Source organism: Vulpes vulpes, chromosome 4 (genome assembly GCF_048418805.1).
Source record: "Vulpes vulpes isolate BD-2025 chromosome 4, VulVul3, whole genome shotgun sequence".
Lineage (NCBI taxonomy): Eukaryota > Metazoa > Chordata > Mammalia > Carnivora > Canidae > Vulpes > Vulpes vulpes.
The window spans coordinates 69,364,636-69,392,151 of NC_132783.1; the positions used below are offsets into that span (position 1 = coordinate 69,364,636).

At 41.4% G+C, this 27,516-nt stretch overlaps 1 long non-coding RNA gene and 1 other non-coding gene across 2 annotated transcripts; both read left to right on the top strand.

The window, feature by feature from the left end:
- The first annotated feature begins 1,288 nt into the window (after positions 1 to 1,288).
- On the top strand, positions 1,289 to 5,425 carry LOC112927323 (uncharacterized). Its single transcript, XR_003236501.2, has 2 exons — positions 1,289 to 1,390; positions 2,045 to 5,425. It is a non-coding gene; the product is annotated as an uncharacterized lncRNA (long non-coding RNA).
- Positions 5,426 to 24,907: 19,482 nt separating this feature from the next.
- Positions 24,908 to 25,014, top strand: LOC112927423 (U6 spliceosomal RNA). Its single transcript, XR_003236530.1, has one exon. It is a non-coding gene; the product is annotated as a U6 spliceosomal RNA (small nuclear RNA).
- Positions 25,015 to 27,516: the final 2,502 nt, after the last annotated feature.

Here is a 27,516-nt window from a genome sequence, read left to right on the forward strand (position 1 = left end):
CACTGTACACATCAGTGCAATTGAATAAGCATCCCATATTCATCTACCAGCTAGTTTGATGGGCAGTAAAAGAGTGAATCTCACTGGGGGGGGGGGGGGGATATATAAAAATTTCACCTTCCAATCTAGCCCCATCCTCTTTCTAGATACCTGTGACTAAACGGCTCCCTTTTGAGATCCCAGTTTCCTGTTCCCTAAGCAGAATTTATTCATCCATTCAACAAGAGTTTCTTTCTTTTTTAAAAAGATTTTATTTATTTATTTGAGAGAGCATGCATGCACACATAAGTGGGAGGAAGGGGAGGAAGATGGTAGAGGGGGGACGCAGACTCCCTGCTGAGGAGGGAGCCCTAAGTACATGGGCTCAATCCCAGGATTCTGGGATCATGACCTGAGCAGAAGGCAAAGTGTTCACTCTTTTACTACCCATCAAACCAGATGGTAGATGAATATGATATGCTTATTCAATTGCACTGATGTGTACAGTGGAAAGCTTGCCAGTACCTTCGTTCCCTCCAGTGTTTGACTGAGTCCCTACTGCAGCCACTGGGCAAGTATGTGGCATCTGTAGCCACATCATTCATAGCACATTGGGCTGGAATGTCTGCCTGTTGCTTCACATCTGCAGCCTCTAGATCATGTAGGGTGGAGGTGAGAATTGAGCCCTCCCTTTCCCCCCAACACATGCGTATTCACACACACACAAGCACACACACATATTCACAAATACACAAATGTGCATACACACTTCTACACACAAACACTACAAACATGTACATACTCCCCTCTCCCTCAACCTCCTCCCACTGGTTGAGGAATTGGGCTAGAAGAGAAGATAAGGAAACTTTCATTTGCTTTTAATCACAGCATTCCGTACAATAATTATTCTGTAGGATTTTTCAATGTCTGACTGAAATTGTTCTAAGTTTTACTGATAACAATAGTTTAACACTATACAAATAGATATGGTTTTTATGGTTTGCAGCCTCTGGAACATGGTCATCTGTCCACGTTTAAAGAGTTTGAGGCAGCAATATCCTTGAAGGTTTTTTTATGTTATTAGTTTGCTTCTGAAACGCATCTGCTCAATCCTGCTGTGGTACATATCGCCCCAGCTCCACCCAGGTTATGAATGTCAGTGCTGAGTTCTGCCTTGAGATATGAATTCAGTTTGTCTGGCAACAGTTCTGATTATAATGTGTTTTGTGCAATGAGTCACCAAGCTCAGCATCTCCCCACAATGGGGGATTCTGTGTGGGGTTGATTGCTTTCCTGACCAGCCTTGATCACTTCTGAGTGCTGTAAGCTTGGAATTACTGTGATACTCTGCTGTTCGCTCCTCCAGCTACTTGGCCATAGTAGTGCCTCTCTTTCAGGACTCTTGTGACAAGTAAGTGAGAGATTTTAGTAAAACCTCTGACACATGTTTTGTGGCCCACTGGTGAAATAAATTTGATGGGCTGTGACCAGTGTTAAAGAAATAAATAAACAAAATAGAATGGATATTGATTTTTCTTTGGGGTGATGAAAATGCTAAAAGTTCCCAGAATAGATGATGGCGAATGTTGCACTACTCTGGAAATATGCTAAGAGGTATCGAGGCATACACTTGAAATGGGTGAATTTTGTGGTATGTAAATTGTATTTCAACGAAGCTATTTATATCTATATATCTATATATCTCTATATATAATCTCTAAGAGATTAGGAGCCCTAAAAAAATCCATCAAGCTGTGTATTTGAGATTTGTATACTTTATTATGGTATGTAGGTAGGCCTCAGTTAAAAATTAAATATAAAAAATGGAATAGAGAATATAAGAATCTCTCCCATGTAGTGAGGCCAAACAGTATTTTTGTGAGACGTATGTGTAAATATGTGTGCGTTTGTGCATGTGTGCATGCACTGGGCTACAATAAAATGTGCTTCTTACTGTGGATTGTTGCATAAAATGTTTAAAGCCTAAATGTTTGGCCTAGATCTGCCCAGTCAGAATAGGCATTTAACAATGGTTATTTATACCCTCCCTTCTTTTCTTTTCTAGAAACCCAGAGTGTGCCCATGTTCAGTCATTGACCTTCCAGTATGGCTGTTTTTGCCACAGAGAAGAGAAATTCTGACTAGCTATAGAAGCCCCCTTTTCTTCCTCCCTTCCATGTGCACACGCGTGCGCGCGCACACACACACACACACACACACACACATACAGACACACGCTCAATTAAGTCAAGCTGTTTTTTTCCAGTTAAATAAACATCACACCCTTGAAAGGAAGAACAAATAGCGGGACTATCCCCAAAGAAAACGTGCCTCTGGGCTTCTGGTTTTGAAGGTTTTGTAATGTTTACTTTTCAGTGTTCTCTACTTGACTGCTTCCCTCTTTCATTTGATTTTAAATACCATGGTTTGAATTAGCTATCCTTGTGCCCTGACCCTGGGTAAGGGGTTGTCTTGACAGACATGTGGCTCCCCAGCCCCTTCCTCCTTCAGAAGTGAGAGTGGTAGAGCTTGTATCCAGAACCTGGAGATACAGAAGCACGGCTGTTGTGTGGGTGCGTGTACACGGGGATCTCAGCCACTGACACCCTCAAGACATGTGTGGACTGTGACTCAATCCAGGTAAATAGATTAAGTCATCAAGTGCTCGGTGACCTTATGAAAATGACCAAGTTGCAGATAGCCTGGGGTTGACTCTGTTTGACCAGGGATGAAAAGATTGTGTTTCTGTTGCTTTTGGACAATGCTGTTTCCTTTGGGTGTTTGCTCATGTGACACCTTTCATGACTATCGAGGGGGCTGGCACAGATATACTGGATGGAGAGACCAAGTTGGGAGTGACAGGGATGGCAGCCGTCTATTGGCACAGGGATGGCACTGAAGTCTGGGAAATTGGGGAATTATTAGAATTTAATCTGGTTTTGTAAGTTCTGGGTTCAAATTCCATTTTGTGTTTTAGAGCAAGATGACTAGTTTGGGGCCACTTGGCAAGTGGTTTGGGATAGAGGGTTAGCCTCTGACTGTAATTAGCTATGATGATGGGAAGGCCATGTCAACTCCTTTAGTCACTTGGTATCCCTGAATGCCCAGAGCAAGGGTGGATGTTTTTATTATTTTTACTTCTGATTTTCTGGCCACCCCCCCCACCACCAATAAGATGATCTATGGTAGATGATAAATAGTAGATGGTGGGTGGTAGAGGCTCGGTAGTCAATGGCCAGTGGTGGATGGTAGTGGTTAGGTCCCAGACCTTGGAATCAATCTACCCACTGGGAATCTTGATTTTGTCTCTCATTTGCAGCCTGGTCTTTGTGCTTCAGTTGCTGTATCAGCAAAATAATAGCACTTTACTTGTGGGATTTCATTTCTATTGTGGTAAAATAATATGTAAAATTTACCATCTCAATTGTTGTCAAAGGTACTGTTAAATATATTCATATTTTGTTACCATCACCACCATCCATTTCCAGAACTCTTCATCTTGCAAAACTGAAACCCTGTCCCCATTAAACAACAACTCCCCATTCCTCCTCCCATCCCAGCCATGGAAACCACTGTTCTATTTTCTTTCTCTATGGATTTGACTGTCCTGGGTACCTCATATGAATGGAATCATACAATATTTTGTTTTTTGTGACTGACTTATTTCACTTAGTATAGTGTCCTCAAGGTTCATCCATATTTGTATCATGTGTCAGAATTTACTTCCTTTCAAGGCTGAATAATATTCCATGTATGTACATATTTTGCCTGTCCACTAATCCATCAATGGATACTTGGGTTGCTTCCACCATTTGGTAATAGTAAATAATGCTGCTGTGAACATGAAGGTAGAAATATCCATTTAAGTCCCTGCTTTCATTTCCTTTGGGTGTATACCCAGGAGTGGAATTCCTAGGTCCTATGGTACTTCTATTTTTAATTTTTTTGAGAAGTCCATATACTGTTTCCACAGCAACTGCACCATTTTACATTCCTACCAGTAGTGTACAAGTGTTACAGTTTCTCCACATCCTCACCAACACTTGTTATTTTCTGTTAAAAACACCTTTTAAATAATAGCCCCCCACCCGGATTTTATTTTTGAGGGTTACATGACAGAATGTATGACAAGCGCTTAGCATAGTGCTTGGCTCAGCAGATGATAGCTGCCTTTGGTACCTCAGGTTTTAGCTCTTTCTTTCCTTTTTTTAAAGATTTTATTTATTTATTCATGAGAGACACACAGAGAGAGGCAGAGACACAGGCAGAGGGAGAAGCAGGCTCCATGCAGCCTGATGTAGGACTTGATCCTGGGACTCCAGGATCACGCCCTGGGTTGAAGGCAGACACTTAACCCCTGAGCCACCTGGGTGTCCCACTCTCTTTACTAGTAGAATAAGTGATAACTTTCTCAGAAGCCACTTCAGTGCCTGCTTGTCACCTTGCAGATCACTGGCCCAGGAATACCAGGGCTGTGCATTTGGACAGGAGTAATAGATTCAGCTGTAGTCTGGAAAGGCCCTATATGGCTTGGGGTCATGTCACGCTTGGAGATTCTTGAGAACAGTGTGGCTTTAAGGGTACCCCAGGATGGGGAGTCCTTTCTATGTAACCTCTTAGTCTTTTCTTGCCTGAGTTCCCACCACCTTACCAGGTTTCACTACCTGGCTTGGTAGACACAAGCTCTGTATAGATAGATGAGCAATGAGAATATTTTGCTGTGTCCCATGGACTCATATGAAGAAAGACATGGTGATTAACACAAAGGTTTTTTTTGAATTCTTATGGAAATGTTGGGAAACAACTTTTTTAATACTTGATCATTTATTTAGTAAGAGGATATTTGAAATATTCTCTTGAATAACTAGCAAGATGAGAAATGGCCTTTATTTTCTAGATTGAGGCTGCATATTTGAAAAAAGGACAAAATGAACATGATATCAGGTAGGAAGACAGTTAACATCAATAGCATTTATTTCATAATTGGAATATTCCAAAAGAGGCTAAGAGACATGTTCTGTGTATACACTATTTCTCAGCCAGACATTGGGCTCTGTCCTCTCCACCTTCAGCAAATGACTGCAGATTTATGTACCACATGTAGGGGTTTATACTCTCTGGTAAGGCCTGAGAAGTGATTTTTGGACTAAAAAACCAGGAAGGGGATGCCTGGGTGGCTCAGTCTGTTAAGTGTTTGTCTTCAGCTCAGGTTATGATCCCAGGGTCCTGGGATGTAGCCTAGCATCTGGCTTCCTGCTCAGCAGAGAGTCTGCTTATCTTTCTCTCTCCCTTTGCTCCTCCCCCCTGCTGGTTCTCTCTCACACTTGATCTTTCTCCTAAATAAATAAATCTTAAAAAGAAAAAAGAAAAAAAAAAAAAAAAAAACAAGGGAAGAATTCAGTAATCCCCCTCCCCCCCAAAATAAATAAAAGGAAAAGGATAGAAACTTCTTTGTGGTCTGGAATTTTGCTCAAAAAAAATTCAGGGGAAGGTGTTTTTGTTTTTGTTTTTTGTTTTGTTTTGTTTTGTTTTCCAAGGAAAGTTTTTAATAGTCATGTTTCCATCAGCTCCATAGTCCTTACTCCTCATTTTAAAAACAAACCTAAATGTAAATAGTTTTACATTTTGATCCAACCTTAAAATAACTCATTGGAGTATACTTGTTACATATATCTATGTATCTACATTTATTGCACACACACACACACACACACACATACACATATATTATCTGTAGATACAGGAATGGATACCAGTTCCATAGCGTGGTAGCTCATGAAATTTCAGTGGCCTTTTTAAAGAAAAAAAAAAAATATGTTCTTACTGTGCAGAATTTTCCAGAAACACAAGTGTGTTAACCCCTCCCAGGTTCTGGCTGAAGCCAGAGTTTCACCGGCTTCCTGGAAATCTGCCCGCGGGCACACATGACCCTCTGTGAGGTGTGCCCCCTGCAGAGGCTCCCTGGAGGGTGCCCTTGTCCGGGGCTCCGCGGGCGGTGCCGCACCCCGGGAGCCCCGCTGCAGCTCCCTCCTGGCTCCGAGGCCGCGGCCCCTCCCCACCCGCACGCGCCGACTCAGCGTCCAGGAACGGCGCTTCTCAGGAGCGAATCCAAGCGCTTTGGTCTTGATGGAAGATGAGAAAACCTGCGGCGGTGGGAGGGGGTAGGGGAGGGGAGGCAGAGAAGAGGGGGCGCGGCGCCGGCTGGGGGTGCACAGGGCTCTCCCCGCCGCCGCGGCACGAGGAGCGCCAGCTGCTTCAAGCTGCGCTGGAAATGGCCTCTCCTCCACGTGGAGGCCGGGAGGCCGGGAGGCTGGGAGGCCGGATTATTCACGAGACGCGAATCGGCCGGCGCCCCCTGGAGCCCCACTCCAGCAGGTGCCTGGTCACCTCCCCGCGGTCCCGGGAGCCGCCCGGCCGAGCTCGGCCGCCTGGAGCCGCGCTGACCGCCACGCGGCCCGATGCTCAGCGTCCCGCCGTCCGGTCTGTGCGTCCTTCTGTCCACAGAGGCGCAGGGTGGGTGCTCGGGAGAGGAAGGACAGCAGACGCACCCCAAGGCGAGGGTGCCTGTGAGGAGAGCGGAGAGAGACCGGGGAGATGCTCCCGGGTACACGGACCAGGGACCCGCTGTCTCCGCGCCCCGCGTACCTAGACTGGATCCTGGGTCAGGGAGAGAGGCCATAAGGGACGTCATGGGACAAAGAAGTTGATACATGAATTATAGAATAGATCATGGTATTTACTGCATTCGAAAATTATACTGTTGTTACATAAAATAGGATCTTTGTTCTTCGGATGAAAATGCTGAAATATGTAGGGGTAAAAGGGAATATTGTCTCTGAAACTTACTTTCAAATTGTTCAGAAAATAGTAATTATATATACATACATGTATACATATATAGTGTACAAATGTAGCAAAATGTGAGTAACTGCTAAATAAAGGGCGTAAGGGAGTTCTTTGTACCATTCCCGAATTCTCTAAAGTTTGAAATTATTTCACATCAGAAAGTCACAAAATAAAAAAGTGGAGGGTATGGAGTTCCTAGAGCCATGTATTTTGGGGTGTTTTCCAGCTGTATGTTAGAATTCCTTGGGGCGTTTAATCCTTTTTTTTTTTTAATATTTTATTTATTCATGAGAGACACACACAGAGAGAGAGAGAGAGAGAGACAGACAGACAGACAGACAGACAGACAGACACAGGCAGAGGGATAAGCAGGCTCCATGCAGGGAGCCCGATGTGGGCCTCGATCTGGGTCTCCAGCATCACACCTGGGCTGAAGGCGGGCGCTGAACCGCTGAGCCACCCATGAATCCCGGGGCGTTTAATCCTAAATCAGCTCCAGCTCCTGCTTCTACGGGATTAGATCAGAATTTTGTCTGCACATTGCAGGGACGCCTAGCCCGGGAGAGGCTCTGACAAGGAAACACACCTGTCCTTCCACCTATTAGGTTGTAAGCTCATCTTCCTGGAGGAAGTGTTTCTTAAAGTAGCAGCTGCTGGCTGCCTGAATCAGAATCATCTGGGGGTGCTTGTGGGAAATGTCTACTCTCAGGCTCACCCCAAATCTGCTGGAGCAGAGGTCTGTGGGTAGAACCCTGACTCTGTAGCTTAAACACCACTTAAGTATGGGGAGGGGGCATTTTCTGTAGGTTTCATTAGGTCTGACAGATAAATATTAGTTATGTCCCAATAATAATAATAATTATAAAAATACTGAAAGCTTTTGTCTCAAACTCTTAATCAGCGGCTTTTGGAATCATCAGGGGTTCCAGAACAGGTGGACTCTTCCCCCCCTTTCATTCTCTGGTAGTTCCTCTCTTTGGCTACATGAGTGATACTGGTGCCACGAGTTCCCTCGTGCCATCACCTCCAAGGTGCCCCTTGCTGTTCCTTGTAGGTAAGGGCTCAACTATCTCCCTTTTCTCTCCAGGAGTTATGCTTATTTATTTCTTATTTACTTAACTTTTATTTAACCGTTATTTATTGAGTAGCTCATATACTCACAGAGTTGAAAAATAAGAGGTATGAAGAATACATGAATAACATCTCTGTGATTCCTGCCTCACCAGCTCTCCCAGGGGCACACAATTTCTTGTTTAGCATTCCAGAGAGAGTCTCTCTGTATTAAGGAATAGGCTTTTCTTCATTATTAAAGAACAAATTCTAGTACATTTTAGATTTTATTTTGTACTTTGCTTCTTTTGCCTATTTAAAAATATATCTAGGAGGGATCCCTGGGTAGCGCAGCGGTTTGGCGCCTGCCTTTGGCCCAGGGCGCGATCCTGGAGACCCGGGATCGAATCCCACATCAGGCTTCTGGTGCATGGAGCCTGCTTCTTCCTCCGCCTGTGTCTCTGCCTCTCTCTCTCTCTGTGTGACTATCATAAATAAATAAAAATTAAAAATATATATATATATCTAGGAGGTCATGCCCCAGCAGTCTATAAGAGGGTTCCTCATTCTTTCTGTGACTGCATAGTATTCCATTGTGTATATGACCCATGATTTGGTTAATTGATTCCCTTTTGATGGCCATTTAGGTTGTATTCAAACTTCCCATTATAATACATATATGAGTATATTGCATGTTAAATTCCTAAAGGTAGAATCAGAATTGCTGAGTCAAAGGATATAAGCTTTGGTAGGTTTGATACATGCTGCCAGATTTCCTTCCACTGAGGTACCAAATGACATGGCTACAAATCATCTGTAAGAATCTATCTTACCACACTCTTGCTGCCATAATAGATTATTAATTTTTTTGACATTTGCAATTTTATAAATGAAAAAAAATGGTCCTCCATTGAAATTTTAATTTGGATTCTTTTTATAATAAGTGGATTTGAACATCATTTCGTGTTTAAAATCCATTTTCATTTTATTTTGGAGGCATTCCCCTGCACCACCCACCCCTGCCCATATCTCTCACTCTTTTCTCTTGGGTTATGTTTTTATTGACAAGGAGCTGTTTCCAGATTAGCTCCTTGTTAGTGACGTGAGGTGCAAAATGTAATGCCATGCAGACTCTGAAACATTTGTATGTAGTTCAATGGATCAGTCTTTTCTTTAATGGATTCTATTTTGTTTTGTAGTTAAGAAGATATTCTTTATGCTAAGATGATTTAAACAATTATTCCATGAAGACTTCTAACTCTTCCATGACTTAATTTTTATATTAAAAATTTAAATCCATACTACATTTACTCTGGTGTAAGATGTGAAGTATGATTCAACTTCATTGTCCCCACAGGTGTTTACCTAATTATTCCAACATCGTATTTTCTGTACTGATTTGATGTGCTGTCCTTTCCATACACTAAATTTTCATTTGTGCTTAGGTTTATTTATAGACTTTTAGTTCTATTTCATTTATCTGCCTCTCTACTTTTCATCATTACCACACTATTGCAATTATTAATCATAATATGTCAGTATTTGTCTGGGCTGTCCTATTATTACTTTTCTTTTTTAAAAATGTGACTGACTGCTTTGTTTGCTTGTTTCTATGTATAATCTTTAGGATCAGGTTATTTACTTAAATAATCTTGTTGGTGTTTTATTTGGATTGTTTCTTTATAGGCTATTTATACAGTAAGTTAGAGAGAAGTGACATTGTGTTATTTCCCAATCCAAGAGTATGATGAGCCTTTTTATTTGCTCAGGATATTTTTAATGTGTCCTATAGTAACATTTTAATTTTTTATATAGATTTTTACTTAGTTCTTTTTGACTTTATCCCTAAGCAGTTTATCCTTTTCTATTGTAAATTACTCTTTTCTTTAATACATATTCTAATTGGTTGTAGTTAGTGTATGTTGAAGGATATTGAGTTAATCATTTTATATTATCACTGAATTTTCTTATAGTTTGAAAGGAACACTGAGTGGCGGTTTTAATCATTAAAAATTAGCTTTCTCCCTCTTCCCTTTAATATTTATTCATGGGATAAATTCTCTAACACTGGTCAGCTCAAGTTTTCTTGTGCAAGTGACTGATGTTGAGTACCGTTTACTTTGACAGAACTTATTATCTAATTTGTCATGGGTCTCCTTTCAGTGGGACTGGTTTCTCAGATTTTGTTATTTATGTTGATGACATTTTTGGGGTCAAGTCAGAAAAAAAAATAGTTTTCACAAAGAATTTTGTGATTCACTTCTATTCACCGATTGAATTGTCAAACAATACAAGAACCTATTCATCATAATTGATTATGTAGACTAGAAATCTTTTTTTCTGCTAATTAATGTATTATTGCTTTTGTTATGGTCCGAAATTTCTTTTGGTTACAATTTGCTTCTTGATATCAGAACAATTTCTATTGGTTTCTGTGCTTCTATTTGTCACTTTTGTTTCATATTCTAATGGAATTTATATATGAATTTTCTCTCAGGTTTTTAAATAGATAAATTTAAAGGTGAGAAAAGAAAGTCCCTTTCATATATACACAAAAAAAGAAATTTGTACTTATGTTTCAAAACATCTTTCAGTGGCAGTTATATATAAGGGTGTATTTAAGCTTTAATAAACTTTTAAAAAACATTTTATGGGACACCTGGGTGGCTCAGCAGTTAAGCATCTGCCTTCAGCTCAGGGTCAGGATCAAGTCCTGACCCTGCGTGGAGCCTGCTTCTCCCCCTGCCTATGTCTCTACCTCTCTCTCTGTGTCTCTCATAAATAAATAAATAAATAAAAACATCACAAAACATTCTGCATTTTGTTTGTATTCTGGGTTCTCTTCCTTGTATTTGGAAATACATTTTAGACTCCGTAAAACAATGTTTACTCATGTTGTGGAGCTTGAATAGTGGATTTTGGGGACTCTGGTGAGAGTTGGGGACTCATTCCCTTAGGTTTAGTGGCCTGCAGTCACCTCTGTGTATCATCAGTTGCTGTTAATGTCCTGGTGTGGGCTAGCTCCCAGGAATATCTTATTGCCAATCCTATGACTGACCATGAGGATGTAGGAGCCAGTTCTGTAGCCACCTACTCCAAAACAGAGAGGAAAGAGATGGTGGTCCTAATGGAGCTCAGTTAAGATATTTCATCTTTGCAAATATTCAGGAACACACAACCACACTAAGGCTAGAGCTCTTTACAGGTGTTGGGATGATGGTGCAGGTGATAGGCTAAGGCGTGGCCTCTTCAGCCCTTTGCAATCACCTCTGATGATGCACCTGCACAGGCTCCATGGCTTCTCTAGTTTTTCTTAGAAAATCAAATGTCCTTTGGTGACTTTTGATTGCCAAACTCCATTTCAGCTAGGCAATTAGAATGTGCAGGCCTGTGTAATAATGAAATCTTCTAACTTGATTCAAAGTTTTTTTTTAAATTTTTTTTTAATTTTTTAATTTATTTATGATAGTCACAGAGAGAGAAAGAGAGAGAGGGCAGAGACATAGGCAGAGGGAGAAGCAGGCTCCATGCACTGGGAGCCCGATGTGGGATTCGATCCCAGGTCTCCAGGATCGCGCCCTGGGCCAAAGGCAGGTGCCAAACCGCTGCGCCACCCAGGGATCCCAACTTGATTCAAAGTTATACTAATTTCTACTTCCCCTGCTGGGCCTTCTGCACTTTGGAACTGGGATGGGTTACAAACTTTCTTGTTCCTAGTACAGATTTTATTTTTGACAATATTTTTGTTGATTTTCTTATTCTTTTCCATGTAAACTATTCTATTGTTTGAAAATGATTGGAATTTTGTAATTCTATGTTGAGTTTTGTTTTAGCTTTAGTTTCTTCCTTTTGCCTAATTATTTTGGCTAGTGTGCAGAAGAGTTAACATGGCAGGCCTGAACTGCTTTCCTTGGGAAGGTCTGCTTGCAAAATTGGCACTTGGCTATCTGGAACTTTGATTTCAGGAGCATCCCACCATTCCCACAGGTGACGAATGGCTCACTGTACCTAAGCTGTTTGTACAAACAGCATGGTCTTTGCTAAACACCTACTTCCTTCTAGGTATCTGGAATTTGGGTCCTTGCCAGCTAGAGGCTGCTTACATGATCAGCCCCCGATAAAATCCCTGAGCAATGAGTGTCTAATGAGCTTCCCTGGTTGGCAGCATTTCACACAGGGGAGTTAACCCTCCTGACGTTTTGATATCAAGAGTGAACACTGCCAAAGTGGTATAGCCATCTCTTGAAGTAATGAGATCCCAACAAGAGTTAAGGCTAACAGGGACCTTGGTGAAGAGGACACAGTTGATAATAATGAGATCAGAGTCAAAATCTTTTCAACTATGGGATCAGTGTTTCGTTTTCAAAACCAATAGATTCTTTCAGGCTTTTCTCCCCACCCCCATTCCACTCTGCACACTACACCCAGAATAAGCCACTTTTATCATATCACTCTGTTCAATATCAGGAGTGGCCTCTACTTGCCTGGCTTGTTTTCAAATCCCTCCAAAATTGGGCCCCACTAACCTGTCTATATAATTCTTCAATACTATATTTAAACATCCTAATGTGGGGCCATACACATAGCATATGTACACTACCCCCATGCCAGTTTTCTCATTGCCTCCAATAGATGTAGTTTCTTTCTTTCTTTTTTTTAAGGATTTTATTTTATTTGTTTTTCAGAAAGAGAAAGAGAGAGCACAAGCAGGGGGAGTGGTAGGCAGAGGGAGACACAGGCTCCCTGCTGAGCAAGGAGGCTGATGCCGGACTCGATCCCAGGATCCTGGGATGCATGAGACACTGAGCTGAAGGTAGACAATCAACCGATTGAGCCACTCAGGCTTCCTGAGACATAGTTTCTGCTCATCTTGTTGTTGCCTCCCTAAGCCACCAGTTCTTCTTTCATGTAGTAATTACTCCAGAAAGCCTGGCATAGGTGTTGGCTATTCTAGAACTGACATGGGTTTTGGGGTTCCTTTTTTAAAAAAGATTTTATTTATTTTTATTCATGAGAGACACGGAGAGAGAGAGTCAGAGACATAGAGCAGAAGGAAAAGTAGGCTCCATGCAGGGGCCCAATGCGGAACTCAATCCTAGGTCTCCAGGATCACGACCTGAGCCGAAGGCAGTTGCTTAACTGCTGAGCCACCCAGGTGTCCCTAGGGTTCCTTTTAATATCAAGTTCCAAGTGCTTTTGGCATCCCTGGAGCTGTCCTCAAAATGCCCAAGAGCAAATGCGAATGAGGCATAGCTAATCTGTAGGACAGTAAGGTGAGCTCTTACATGGCTGATCTGAGGCTGTGTTAATCCACCAAAGCCTGTCCTTTGCAGCAATTCCAGGCTGACCAAGAGACATGCTGTTAACAGTTAGCAATCCACAGAGTGAATTTAAATATAATATATTTTTCACAGTGGAATTATAAGATATTATCAGAGATCAGGTTTAATCAGAACATTGCATTCAAGTACAGAGCTGCAGCAGCATATTTTCAAAAATTAACTTTTATTTATATAAATAATTTGTACTTATTGTACAAATTAATAATCAATAGTTATTAAATAAAAGGTTCTTCTGAAATTGCCCACTTAACACTTTGCTGGGAATCCTTTCCAATAATTTACACATAATATATATTATATACATATATGATATGCATATGTATGCTTTTCTTTCACAAATGAGAAATAATCTGTACATATTATTGTTTTGTTTCCACTTATCCATATAAGCCAGACATTTTTCCTTGGCATATAGAGATAACTCATGTTGTTTTCAACGGATACAGGGTATTTTGCTATATGGATGTTCCAGTATTTATTTTAGCAGCCTCTTCCTTTTAGCCTTGTTTTTTCCCAGTTCTTTTGCTACTAAAGACAATACTGAAATCAATATTTTTATGCAATGATACCATTGTATATTTTTAAAACTTTATCTGGTGGAGAAATGCCTGGAATTCCAATATAATTGCTGGGTCAAAAATATACATATTTATAATTTGGGTGGATGTTATCAAGTTGCTCTCCAAAAAGGTCGTGTTGATTTATACTTCCACCTACAGCATTTGAGAGAAGAGCTACATCTTTGGCTACAAAGATGGAAAGAAGATATCTTTCTACCTACCTGTGCTCTTAATGGCAGCATATGGAGGAGTGAAAGAGCACAGAGATGGTACTCAAGAAAATCTTATAGCATCAGTTTGGTGTCGGACAGAAATCAGAGAGTTTGGGAATCATAAAGACTTCACTTTTCATCTTGATCCTGCCAGCCACTAACAGTGAATCTGGTGCAATTCACTCAATCTCTTTCAGTGGTGATAACAGTGCTCCCCTGCAGCGGTGCTGTGAAGGTTTAATAAGATAATATATACAGAGTATATATAGGTAACCATCTGGTCCTGGACTTTTTTTGTTGGGGGTTCTTTGATTACTCATTCAACATATTTGCTGGCAATCAGTCTGTTCAAATTTCTATTTCTTTGTACTTTGATTTTGGTAGCTTATATGTTTCTAGAAATTTATCCATTTCTTCTAGATTGTCTAATTTGTTGGCATATACTTTTTCATAATATGCTCTTACAATTTTGTATTCCTGTGGTGTTGATTGTTATTTATCCTCTTTCATGTGTGATTTCATTTTTTTGGGTCCTCTCCCTCTCTCTTTTTTGATGAGGCTGGCTAAAGGTATATCAGTTTTGTTATCTTTTCAGAGAACTAGCTCCTGGTTTCATTGACTTATTCTATTGTTTTGTCTTAGTTTCTATATCACTTATTTCTGCTCTTCTCTTTATTATTGCCTTCCTTCTGCTGGTTTTGTTTTTCTTTTTTCTTTTTCTTTTTCTTTTTTTCTAGCTCATTTAGGTATAAGATTAGGTTGTTTATTTGAGGTTTTTGTTTTGTTTTGTTTTGTTTTGTTGTCTTCTTGAGGTAGGCCTGAAATGCTATAAACTTCCTCTTAGAACTGCTTTTGCTGTGTCCCAAAGATTTTGGACCGTTGTATTTTCATTTGTCTACATGTAATTTCTGATCTCTTCCTTGAACCAACCAAGAGGCTGACCCATTCATTATTTAGTGGCATATTATTTAACCTTCACGTATTTGTGGTCCTTCCAGTTTTTTTCTTGTAGTTGATTTCTACTTTCATAGCATTGTGGTCAGAAAAGATGCTTGATATGACTTCAGTCATTTTGAATTTTTTGAGACTTATTTTGTGCCCTATTCTGGAGAATGTTCCATGTGCACTTGAAAAGAATACATATTCTGCTATTGTAGGAAGGACTGTTCTGAATATATCTGTTAAATCCATCTGGTCCAGTGTGTCATTCAAAGCCATGTCCTTTGATGATTTTTCTGTTTAGTCCTGTCCATGGATGTAAGTGGGGTGTTAACGTCCCCTACTATTATAGTATTACTATTGATTAGCTTCTTTATGTTTGCTATTAACTGTTTTATGTATTTGGGTGCTCCCACGTTGGGTACAGAAACATTTACAATTGTTATATCTTCTTGTTGAATTGTCCCCTTTATTATTATATAGTACCCTTCTTTCTCTCTTCTAACAGTCTTTGTTTTAAAGTCTATTTGGTATGATATAAGCATTGTTACCCTGGCTTTCTTTTGACACCCGTTTGCATGATATGTATTTCTCCATCCTCTCACTTTCAATCTGCAGGTGTTTGAAATGAGTCTCTTGTAGGCAGCATATAGATGGTTTTTATTTTTTTTACCCATTCTGTCACCGTATGTCTTTTGATTGGTGTTTTCAGTTCATTTACATTCAAAGTAATTATTGATAAATATGTATTTTTTGCCATTTTTTAAAACTTGTTATATGGTCGTTTTGTAGTTTTTTTTTTTCTGATCCTTTGTTCTCTTGCTTTCTTTCATGCTTTATTAGCTTTCTTTAATCTTTTTATTAGCTTTCTTTAGTGATATACTTAGATTCCTTTCTCTTTCTCTCCTTTTAAAAGATTTTATTTATTCTTGAGAGACACAGAGAGGCAGAGACACAGGCAGAGGGAGAAGCAGGCTCCCTGTGGGGAGCCCGATGTGGCACTCAATCCCAGGACCCCAGGATCATGACCTGAGCTGAAGGCAGATACTCAACCACAAAGCCACCTAGGCATCCCGATTCCTTTCTCTTTATTCTTTGCATATCTACTACTGGTTTTTGATTTGTGGTTACCATTAGGTTTGTATAGAACATCTTCTGCATAGAGTACTTTACATTAAGTTGATGGTGGCTTAAGGTTGAGCCCATTCTTTACTTCTCTCCCCCCATGTTTGACATATATGGTGTCATATTTTGTATCCTTTTATTTTATGAATCCCTTGACTGATTTTCCAGAAATATTCATCTTTATGGCTTTGTGTGTTTTACTTTTTATACTCTCCCTTATGGTCTTTCATTTCCAAAGAGTCCCCATTTTAATATTTCTTGTAGGGCTGGTTTAGTGGTCATGAACTCCTTTAGTTTTTGTTTATCTGGGAACTCTTTATTTCTTCTTATATTCTGAATGACAGCCTTGCTGGATAGAATATTTTTAGCTGCATATTGTTTCCTTTTAGCACTTTTTTTTTTAAATTTTTATTTATTTATGTATGATAGTCACACACAGAGAGAGAGAGAGGTGCAGAGACACAGGCAGAGGGAGAAGCAGGCTCCATGCACCGGGAGCCCGATGTGGGATTCGATCCCGGGTCTCCAGGATTGCGCCCTGGGCCAAAGGCAGGCGCCAAACCGCTGCGCCACCCAGGGATCCCCTCCTTTTAGCACTTTGAATATATTGTACTACTCTCTTCTGCCCAGCAAAGTTTCTACTGAAAATCTGCTGATGGCCTTATGGGGTTTCCCTTCTATGTAACTGTCTTCTTTTCTTTTGCTGCTTAAAAATTTTTTTCTTTATTACTACTTTTTGCCATCTTAATTACTATGTGTCTTGGTGTGTACTTTCTTGGGTTGATTTTATTGGGAAATTTCTGTGCTTCCTGGATCTGGATATGTTTCCTTCTACATTTAGGGAAGTTTTCAGCTATTATTTATTCAAGTATTTTCTGCCCCCTTTTGGTGTCTCTTCTGGGATTCCTATAATGCAAATGTTACTACATTTGATGGAGTATAACTTCAGCGGAAGTCCCTTAGACTGTCCTCAATTTGCATACTTTTCCCCCTCTCATTTGCTCAGCTTGATTACTTTTCATTAGTGTGTCTTTCAGGAATTAATTTATGCCTCTTGTTTTTCTAGCCTGTTATTTGTTCCATCAAGTTCATTTATTGTGTTTTTCATCTCTGCTTGCCTCTTTTTTTATCTCTTTGCTAAGGGTTTCACTGATGTCCTCCACTGTTTTCTCAAGTCCAGTAAGTATCTTGATAATCATTCCTTTAAGTTCTGTCAGACATATTACCTATATCCATTTCACTTAGGTCTCTTGCTACAATTTGGTTCTATTCTTTCATTTGGGACACATTCCTTTGTTTCCTCATTTTGTCTCTTTGCATCTGTTTCTGTGTTAGGAAAGTCAGTTATGTCTCTTGGTCTTAAAGGTAATGGCCTTATGAAGAAGAGGTCCTGTAATGTCCTGTAGTGTGGTGTCTCCTGTTCCCTAGGACTTGGCAATTCAGGGAGTGTCTCCTATGTGTTTTTCATGTGCCTTCCTGCTGAGACCTGGCCTCTCTTGTAGTCCAGTTGTCTGCCAAGGCTCTTTTTGTCTGTTATAGGCAGTGTTTGGTCCCCGGCTGGGTGGGGCACTTTTTAACAAGATATGTGTTGGTCTACTTGTGAAATGAGACCTGCTGTCACTGCTGCCAAAACTGAGGCTCCATAAAAGGCATAGGTCAGGAGATACAAGGCTGGTCTTCTGGGAGAGGGGTACTGCACCACAGGGACTGAGGTAAGCAGGACTGGAAAGGGTGGATCCGTGGAAGCATGGGGAGCAGGGCTTGGTGTAAGCAGGTTATTTAGTGAGTGTTGGCATGGTAATGGTTCCTGCAGATGGCTATATGTTTATGTTTGAAGGGTTGGGGAGGAAAATGGTGCATGCCAGCTCCTTTGTTCCTGAAGGGGTCTCCCCATGATCTCTGCCTCTCTGGGTTATGCTCTGAGATGAGTAAATAATGCCCCTTACCATCTGTCTCTAGCATTTTTCAAAATGCTGCTTCCAGGCTGTATCTCCACTGGCTGTCTGCTCTCTCTTTAAGGGCAGGGACTCAGCTTCCTAACACCCTCTGTGCTCTCCCAGAGCCAAGCATGCTGATTTTTAAAATTCCAGGCTCCAAGTCCAGCTGGTCATAAGAACTCACAAAATTCAGTCCCTCCTGCTTTCAAAGCTGAATGTTATGGGGATTTGTCTAACCTGAATGGGCTCCCCAGTGTGATTTTCTGTTTCTTGCCCTTCTCTGCAACCCCAGCTTCCTCCTGTGCAGATGGTCATGGTTCTTTTCACTCCCAAACTGCATCTTTGCCCTTCCTACCTTCTTTGATGTGGCCTCTTCTCTACCTTTAGTGTGGAGTTTGTCCTGCCAGTCTTCAGGTCATTTTTTGGATTATTTATGCTGATGTGAGCGTTAGCTAGTTGTACCTGTGTGATGAGGCAAGCTTGGATTCTCCTACTCCACTATCTTTCCAGCATCCTCCCCAAGTTGTTCTGTTTTGGGACTTAAGTAACTAGTGCATGTAAAATGCTTAGATGAGATATGGAACTTAGCAAGTCCTAAGTAAATGTTTGTTAGAGAAATAAATTACTTAGGCCCTCTCTGCCTAGATGACCCTTAGACTTGTTAAATGGATTTGCCATAAAACATTTCAAGCAGGGTGCTCAGTTCAGGTGAAAGAGCTAGGATCTGGGGACAAGGGAGCTAGATCCAATAAACTCTAAGTAGCATAGTTGCTTTTCCTGACCAACAGGTTTCTTGCCAGACCTATATATCACAGGGCCAAGAAATGACACAGGATCATAATAAAAACTCTCTATTGTTTCCAGTGTAATTACAGCTGAGAATGGAAGCCAAGGCTCCTTTCTTCACTTCATTTATTGTGGTTATACCAGCATGCTCTTTTTTACCTTCAAGCCATAAGGTCAGACTCCAAGCACACTTATACCACCCCTTCCTTGGCAAACATAACCCCAAAGCTGCTGGGAAGACAATGTCTGTACTGATTTTGCCCCAGTAGGAGCTTTGAAGCCACAAGGAAGAGGCATTGAGGGAACAAGAGCTGAGTCTTGGAATGGAGAGCCCTATAAACTGCTCTTAAATTCTTACAAAGTGGCGATGTCATGCAGAGTGATGGCTCAGCTATGAAGAGCTTGTTGTTCTCTATGACATCAGAGGACCAGAGGTCCTCTTCAGAGATCCCTTGTGATGAGTTTCAGCCTGCAGTCCCTGCCTATTTCTGGGTATGTTTGGCAAAGTCAGCTCTTTTAGGTAAACCTATCTTGGATGGAAGGAGAGATGACTTGCCCTGAAGTAGGACTCCTGGACTTATTTCTGGATTCATCCACTGTTTTTCTTTCTGATCTTGCAGTAGTCATTCAACCCCCTTCCTGATTTTTTCTTACCTAGCTCTAAAATAGCCATTCAAGAAGCCACTAAGTCCCTAAGCCACAGTGAGGAATTGATGATGTTCAGGAGTGGCTCATACTCATGCTGCTGAGAAAGAAAATATCACTTAGTCTCCCTCTCTCTCTTCCTTCCTCTCTTAATAAGAAGGGGCTGAATTCATCTTTGGGACACAGTCAAGAGATTTGGAAAGTGATAGAAAAATCTTACATACTTAAGAAGAAGTCTTTAGAAAGGACTCACTCATGAAGAGGTGGGATCTTTAGATATTCTTTGGGTTCTGCCCTTAATTTGTACTGTCACTAGGCAGTCATAAGACAGACAGGTATGTGTCACCTTTGTTGCTGGGGAGTTGAGAGAGCTAATAAATTAGGGTTCTTGTGTGTAAAATTGTATGAGACGTAACAAAAATATCTTTACAAAACTGAAATTTACAATCCAATACCTTGAAGGCAACAATGATTTTCTGTGGTTTAGTAGGAGTCTGACCAGGAATAAATTGTTGCAGCCTCTCTGTAGGGAAAAAAAAAAAAAAAATCCTGCCCTAGACCCTTTGACACAAGTACCTGCTGGTCTGACTTGTCATCAGCAGTAAAGATCCTTTAAAAATAGAGCCTAATTAACAAGGCAGAAGAAAAGACAAGAGCAGGGGTTCTTTTTTTTTTTTTTAAGATTTTATTTATTCATCATAGAGAGAGGCAGAAACATAGGCAGAGGGAGAAGCAGGCTCCCTGCAGGGAGCTTGATGGTGGGACTCGATCCCAGGACCCCGGGATCACTCCCTGAGCCAAAGGCCGATGCTCAAACACTGACCCACTCAGGCATCCCAAGAGCAGGGTTCTATAATAATCCTGTAATAGATGGGAAGGGAAAGATAGTTCTTTTATGGTACATAGTGCACAACCCTCTACCCTGGGAAAAGCCATAACATGAAGTGATATCATACTGTTTCTCTCTGTAGCAGAGACTAATGTCCATTTCAAGAGTACTCTCCACCCTGGCCTGGAAAGAGAAGTAGGATTGCAGCCAATTGTCAGGGGAGACATGCTGCATGGTAAGACCTGCAGTGAGTATAGGGCTAGCCCACTTGGGAGCTCATCTGTTGAGGGCCTACAGAGTGCCCTACCATGGATGCTTAGCAATCTGCATGTTCTCAGAGGATGACATTTGAAATTCAGATATTGGGACAGCTGAAGGTCAGTGTATGTTCTGTATAGCATTTAGCACATGATTGATATTTAGCAGAGGGATGAAGTTTTATTGTTTGAGAGTCTATGACCTCTCACCAGAATCCACAAGGATCATTCCTAGAAATTGTTCAGGTGAGAGCTGCTCAGGGTCCAGAGAGTTTGGGGGCAGATGTCCCTAGAGGAAATCTGCCCTGCTGCTGGGGTCTGGCCTGTGGGAATCCTTACGTCCTGTCTCTAAGTACGCTGACCTGTCTTTCTGATCCTCTTTAGTTCATAAAAGTGGAGGAGAAGATGGTGGGCACTTACTTCTGCCACAGAGTGCTGAGGAAGGCTTTTCTCAGGTAATCCACATATCTTTGAGTTATGGAATTCAGAAATAGGATAAGACTTAGGAGTCTGGCCACATTGAATACTGCAAGAGACAGCCAGGAGAGGCTTATGGTAGATGAATTTGAAGACCTCAAGGGGGTTCAGCCAAAAAATGGCAAGAGTGAAGTTTGGAAGGAAAAGGAAGAGGACAGGCATTTCAGAACATCTAAAGGGCTCCTTGCCTATTGTTGGAGCAGAGGGGAGAGGACACCTCAACAGTTGACTCACCTAGCTGTTTCTCCTTTTGGTGCCTGGCCACGACCTACCCAAAAACAGTGCTAAAGCATGGAGGAGGAGCCAATTTGCAATTTGTGATTTGCCCATTATCATTGCAAAGCAAGAGGGACTGAGTGGCTTAGTGTCCTCAGTCTGACCTGACTTGGGAATGGGACACTAGCTCTGCATGGAGGCTGATTGACACAATGTCAATTAGCAAATGATAGACATGCCTCTGAATTTGTGACTACATAGGAGAAAAATACTTGGCTTTGGAGCCAGACAGGCTAGACTGAAATCTATGTTCTATCACTTAGTATTTGTGCAGCTTTGAGAAAGTCCTCTCCAAATATCAGAGTCCCCATTTGTGAAAGAAAAAACTATTCCATTGCTCAAGGTGGTGGCCATTGCAGAATTTGCATGCTCAGAATGGCAGGGAGTCAGCTGTGGCTTTTATGATGGAGGAGAGCTCCTGATCCTGTGTCTTTGTGTCTCTTCTGAGCCTCCCAAGTAGTAAGCCTATGAGAGACACATTGTTAAAGGCAGAAGGCACTAAAATATGCATGTGCCAAATGTTGGGAAAGCTTGAATGTAAGCAGCGTAAATTGGAAACAGCCTTGCAGTGCAGCATGACTAATTTTATCGCTCAGAGAAGTTATCGAAGCTCCTCCATATCATCCAGATGACTGTATTAAGGAGAACATCTTGAAAATTTCAGATGAGCTTCTGATCCTAAGCGTGACATGCCATGGTTTCACCCTTAATGCTTTGTATCTCCCAAGGTGGGGTATGGTCGTATTTACAAGCTCACTGATGGTAGCCTGGGGAAAGGCCAGGGCTGAACCCTCTACCTAATCCCTACTTTTCCCTGGGCAAAAAACTGGCAGGGTTTTCGGTTTCTGAGGCGATTCTGTGATCATGGCATTTTTTTGTTTCCTTGCATGAGCTGGTACAGGACTGGCAGGGCAGCTGTCTTAGTGGCTGGGTAGAGGGTGTGGAGGGAGGCCAGAGGGATAGGGATGGGGGAGGGCTAGGGCCAGTCTTTGATCTCAGGTCTCCTTCCCCACCCTCTGGACTTGTACCCTCCTGCCACTGGCCTCATTCTCTCTCCCCAGAGGCCTTGACTGGACCTTTCTGGCTCACACGCCACTTCTCTTGAGAATGTTATCTCCATTTGTCCTCAGATTGTAAGGAATGTATACTTCCGGGCCTCATCTGCCTGGTGCTTTTGAATATTGAGATCTAAAACCATGCTAAACTGAAGAAGTATAGTTTTTGGTCAAAAGAGATCAGGCACATTTTCTCCTTTTACTCCTTTCCCACTTTTCTCAATGCATCGGCATCCCCTACATGTGCCTGGAGTTTCAAGTACAAGGCAGTCTGGTTCAGTGAAGTTCCTGTGGACACATTCCTGGGTGGAAAGTAGTTGGTTCCACACACAACCTTCTTGGAAAGTGTGACTGCCATGCTGGTGGGGCTCCTCTGCTTTAGGGACACTGTGGAACTTCACATGGGCAATGCTGAGCCTATGTTCTTGGAAAAATGGTCTTCAATCTGCATGAGGCTACCTGGTCAGCACCAGGAAGTTGCCTTGTCCCCGCCTTCTGTGGATGCTCCCTGATGCCTTATCACTGACTAGAACTCCCAGCCCTCCTGAAGCCCATTGCTGGGACAGACACCTTTTGAAGCCGCTATTCCACTATTTTCTGAACACAAGCTTTGTGCCAGGGACTCATGTGCATGCCCTCCTCTAATCCTGACAACCCCTCTGCCAGGGAGATATTGGTAGGCTCACTTTACAGTGTAAAAGCTGAAGCTCACACTGACATACGGACTTACTCAAGGTCATGTGGCCTCTGGGATTGGAGACCAGCCCAGCGGGCTCAATCTCCTACCACACTGTACTGCACACAGGCCCTTGACCAGCACCGGCCTGGGTGTGGCAGCAAGCTGCTGAGTTAATGCACAATGAAATGGGACATGTGTAGGTGGGAGTGGTTCGATTGACAGCCCAGAAAATATTTCCAGAGCCACACTCAGACTTATGGCTCCTTTCTTTCCTTTCTGGTTTTAAAATCTGTATCCTGGGTTCAACAGTTCTCACCTCTAGAATCACTGCAATTGGGATATTTTTCTGCTCCCAACTGTTTCCAAGGATAAAGTGGAAGTGAAAAAAATAATAGCAGCACTCTGAAAAGTATGGAGCATCAATGTCTAGAAAATATTTATGGCTTCGGAAAGTCTATTAATCAAAGGGCTTTTTATGCTAAACAAACTAAAATGCACAAAAGCCCTAGAAATCTACAATTTCAGAAGTGAATTGTAGGAGAGAAAAACAGCAAGAGTTCAACCAGAGCTTCACTGAGCCTCTCACTATGAGAGAAAACCCTGGATTCCACAGATTTCATCCCTGTAAACTTTGATGAGTGAGTGACAAGTCCTTCACCCAGTAAGATTCCACGTTGGAAGCATTACATCATGGAGGCAAAAGCTCATTGGTTGTCTGGCCTCTGAGATCCAATCTCTGGCTGCTGGCAGGTGTAAAAACTGCTTTTTGTTGGAATGATGCTTTATCCAGCTTCTAGCATCCATCTGTTTCAGAAGGCACATGTTTGGTTTCCCTTGTACCCAGATGAGGGATGCATGTATTTGCACTATTAGGGCCACTGACAAGACCTGCTAATGAATACTACAGCTTCTGCAATCTGTAATTGAGTTTCCCTGCGAATCCTGTTCCAACTTTGTGGTAATTCTAGTGTCACTACAGGACAGATACGTTCTATTGGATCAGGAACTGGGAAAGACAATTTTAACAGTTGGCTCATTTGCTTAGTGACTGGAGGTTTAGGTCTGTATTAACCTCTCAAAGCAGATAAAGTCCAGATTACTGCAGTTTGAAGGTTCTTCTCCCCAGAGGAATGTTGTAGTGGTACCTCTCCTTGGCCTAACAGGGATGGGAAGAACCCTGTAGATTCTACACATAGAAGGATGGGATAGGAGGGTAGGAGTATCTGTTCCCACGGGAAATTCAAATTCCTGCTCCAGGAAAGCATTTCCAGCTGGGAATGGAATCATCTGTGTCTGGGAAGGGACTTGTTAGAACTGGGAAGAAGAGTGATGTGTGCTTATCTTGTCTGTTATTTTTACATGTTTGAAGTCATATGGCAATAAAACTTGCAGAGAGAGATAGAGAACCCCAAGGCCACAGATGGGCTTTCTTTTTCCCTTGCATTATGATATGTGGGAGAGACCACTGGATTTGAAGTCAGAAGAGCTGGATAGAAATACTATGACTTTGGGCAAGTCTCCAGGCCTCCTAGTGTCTTGACTTTCTCAGATGTAGCAAACTGTTGATAATAACTCATTTCTTACATGGATGATATGAGAACTAAATTAAGTAATTTGAGTCTATGCTCTTAACCACTAAAGGAGAGGGCAGTGTCAGGCCATGACAAAAGCCCTCCTGGGATATATGGTTTTATATTCTTCTGGTTTTACCATCCCATAGCTAATATCATAGGGTGGTTGTCAGAGAATTGTAAATATGGATTGCTGTAACTCAAGGGTTGCCTGCGTATATAATTGTGAAATAGTTTGGCTCCAGCTCTTGGTAAAATTGCAGTTCAGAGCAGAGGAGTTAAATTGTTTTAGTAATGGCAGGTAACTGCTATAACAAATACTCAAATAAAAACTTATTTCTAGTGCTCACTTTGGCAGCACATATACTAAAATTGGAATGATACAGAGAAGATTAGCATGGCTTCTGTGCAAGGATGACATGAAAATTTGTGAAACATAGGAGAAAGGAGGGAAAAGCAAAATAAGATGAAATCAGAGAGGGAAAAAAACCATAAGAGACTCTTAACTATAGGAAACAAACAGAGGGTTGCTGGAGGGAAGGTGGGTGGGAGGATGGAGTAATTGGGTGATGGGCATAAAGGAAGGCACTTGATGTAATGAATACTGGATATTATATGCAACTGATGAATCACTGAACTCTACCTCTGAAACTAATAATACACCACTATATGTTAATAATTGATTTTAAATAAAACTTAAAAAAGAAAAAAAATTATTTCTATCTTACTTGGTAGTCAAGTGTGTATGTGAATGTGTGTGTGAGTACGTGTACATGCATGTGCATGATACATGCAGGGACCCAGGCTGCTTCCCTGTAGAAGATTTGCAATAACCTGGGCCTTTGAGTCCTCCCCTGGATGCACTGCATATGGACAGCTAGTGAGGAAATAAAGCAAGAATAATGGCTCAGAAGACTTTTTAGGGGCCAGACCTGGAAGTGCTATGGACATTTCTACCCATGTTCCCTTAGTCAGAACTGTTTAGCCCTACTAACTACAGAGAGACTAGGAAATAGAACTCAGCTATGTGTCTGAGATGAGAAGAAAAATGGGATTTGGGAAATACATAGTATTACTGTGTTTGCCATAGTCTATCCTTCTGGTCACTAAATACCTGTTTTATCTTTCTCCCACATTTATTTCTCCCACATCCCATAATCCCATCCAGTCTCTGCATCCAGTTTAATGATCACACACAAAAGATGTGCAGTCCTCCCCACCAGTCTGCATGTAGCTGCTTATGGTCTAATGCCCTAAAGACTAAAATACATGTCTTTCCACATCCTCATAAACTGAACATGAAGGGTAGAACAAAAACAGGATAATCACAGAAGTTCATATCTGCCAAGTTCGTCTAGAACTGAACACAAATTGAAAAGCAGTAGGCCTTCAGGAGTTTTAAACTCCTAGTGGACAGAGATTGTGAAGAGCCCCTCCCCCCACCTTTTGATTTGATCATTGTATTAATTATCTATTGCTGCATAGCAAAATATCTTAACATTTACAACTGAAAGCAATAAATGCATACTTATATTATAGTTTCTGAGGGTCAGGAATCTAGAAGTAGCTTTCATGAGTGGTTCTGGCTCAGGGTCTCCCCTAAGGTTTCAGTTAGTATGTTGACTGGGGCTGTTGTCATCTGAAGGCTTGACTAAGGCTGCAGGAGTTGCTAACCCACACAACCGTAGGTTTGAGGCCTCAGTTCCTCTCTGGCTGTTGATGAGCGGTCTCAGTTGCTCATGATACAGTTCGTAGGACTACTTATGTGTTCTCCTCCATGGCAGCTAGCTTCCTAGAGTGAGCTATCTAAGAGAGAAAGAAGGAAGCCACAATGCCTTTTTAAAATGCTTTATTTCAAAAGTCATACATTATTCCATCACCTTATTCTATTTGTTAGAAGCAAGTTTACACATTTAAAACCATCACAACCATGATTCTGCCTTCTGGAAGAATACCCAAGTCCATTATTTCCATATTAGTTCTGTGTTAGTAACACATCCAGAGCATATTTCCTAGACATTATTACTACTATTATTTTTCTTTTTTCCTCCATTATTATTTTTACTAATTATTATTCACAATAATCATTCCTCTTTCTTATCAACTTAATGGTGGCCATTTTGTTATTATTCAAGAAAATTATTAGGGAAACAATACCCTTAACGTGATCATTGGTGAAAGACTGAATTGTTCAGCTGAGAAGTTTACTGGACTTCTGACTTTAGAAATAGTTGGGTTTTCCAACCTTTCAACACCCAAATTTCCAGACTATATTTCCTTTCATTCTGCTTACTCATTGGTCAGGTCTCTCTTGGTCTCTTATCTTATATATCTCGCCCAGAAAAAGCCAGTAGTGGCCGATGCACTCTACCTTACTGGTTCTTTCCAATTTTTAGTACATGTGTTGCTGAAGCAAGCACAACCACACTGGTTCTTTCCAATTAGTTACCCTGAAGCCCTCTGGTTGGTAGGCAGGTGGTTTCCAAGTTATTGCAGGTGGCAGTTTTACCAAGTGCTTTACCACCACAGAATATGGGGTGCCATTTTTCTAGACTCTGATCCTGGTTTCTGCATGCCTGCCACACAGCTGTTAAGCTAATTCCATATTTAATTTTCATGGTGAAAACTCATTTCAGGGCTCCAATGACTGTATCAGTCAAAGTTTGGTCTAAAACTATTCTGGGGCAGCCCCGGTGGCTCAACGGGGCCCCTGATCCTGGAGACCTGGGATCGAGTCCCACATCAGGCTCCCTGCGTGGAGCCTGCTTCTCCCTCTGCCTGTGTCTCTGCCTCTTTCTCTTTCTCTGTGTCTCTCATGAATAAATAAATCTCTAAAACTACTCTATGTTAAAAAAAATAAAAAATAAAACTACTCTATATTTTAATAGAAAAAGATATAATATGAGGAATTATATGCTCATAAAATTGTTGGCAGGGTTGAGGGTACAACA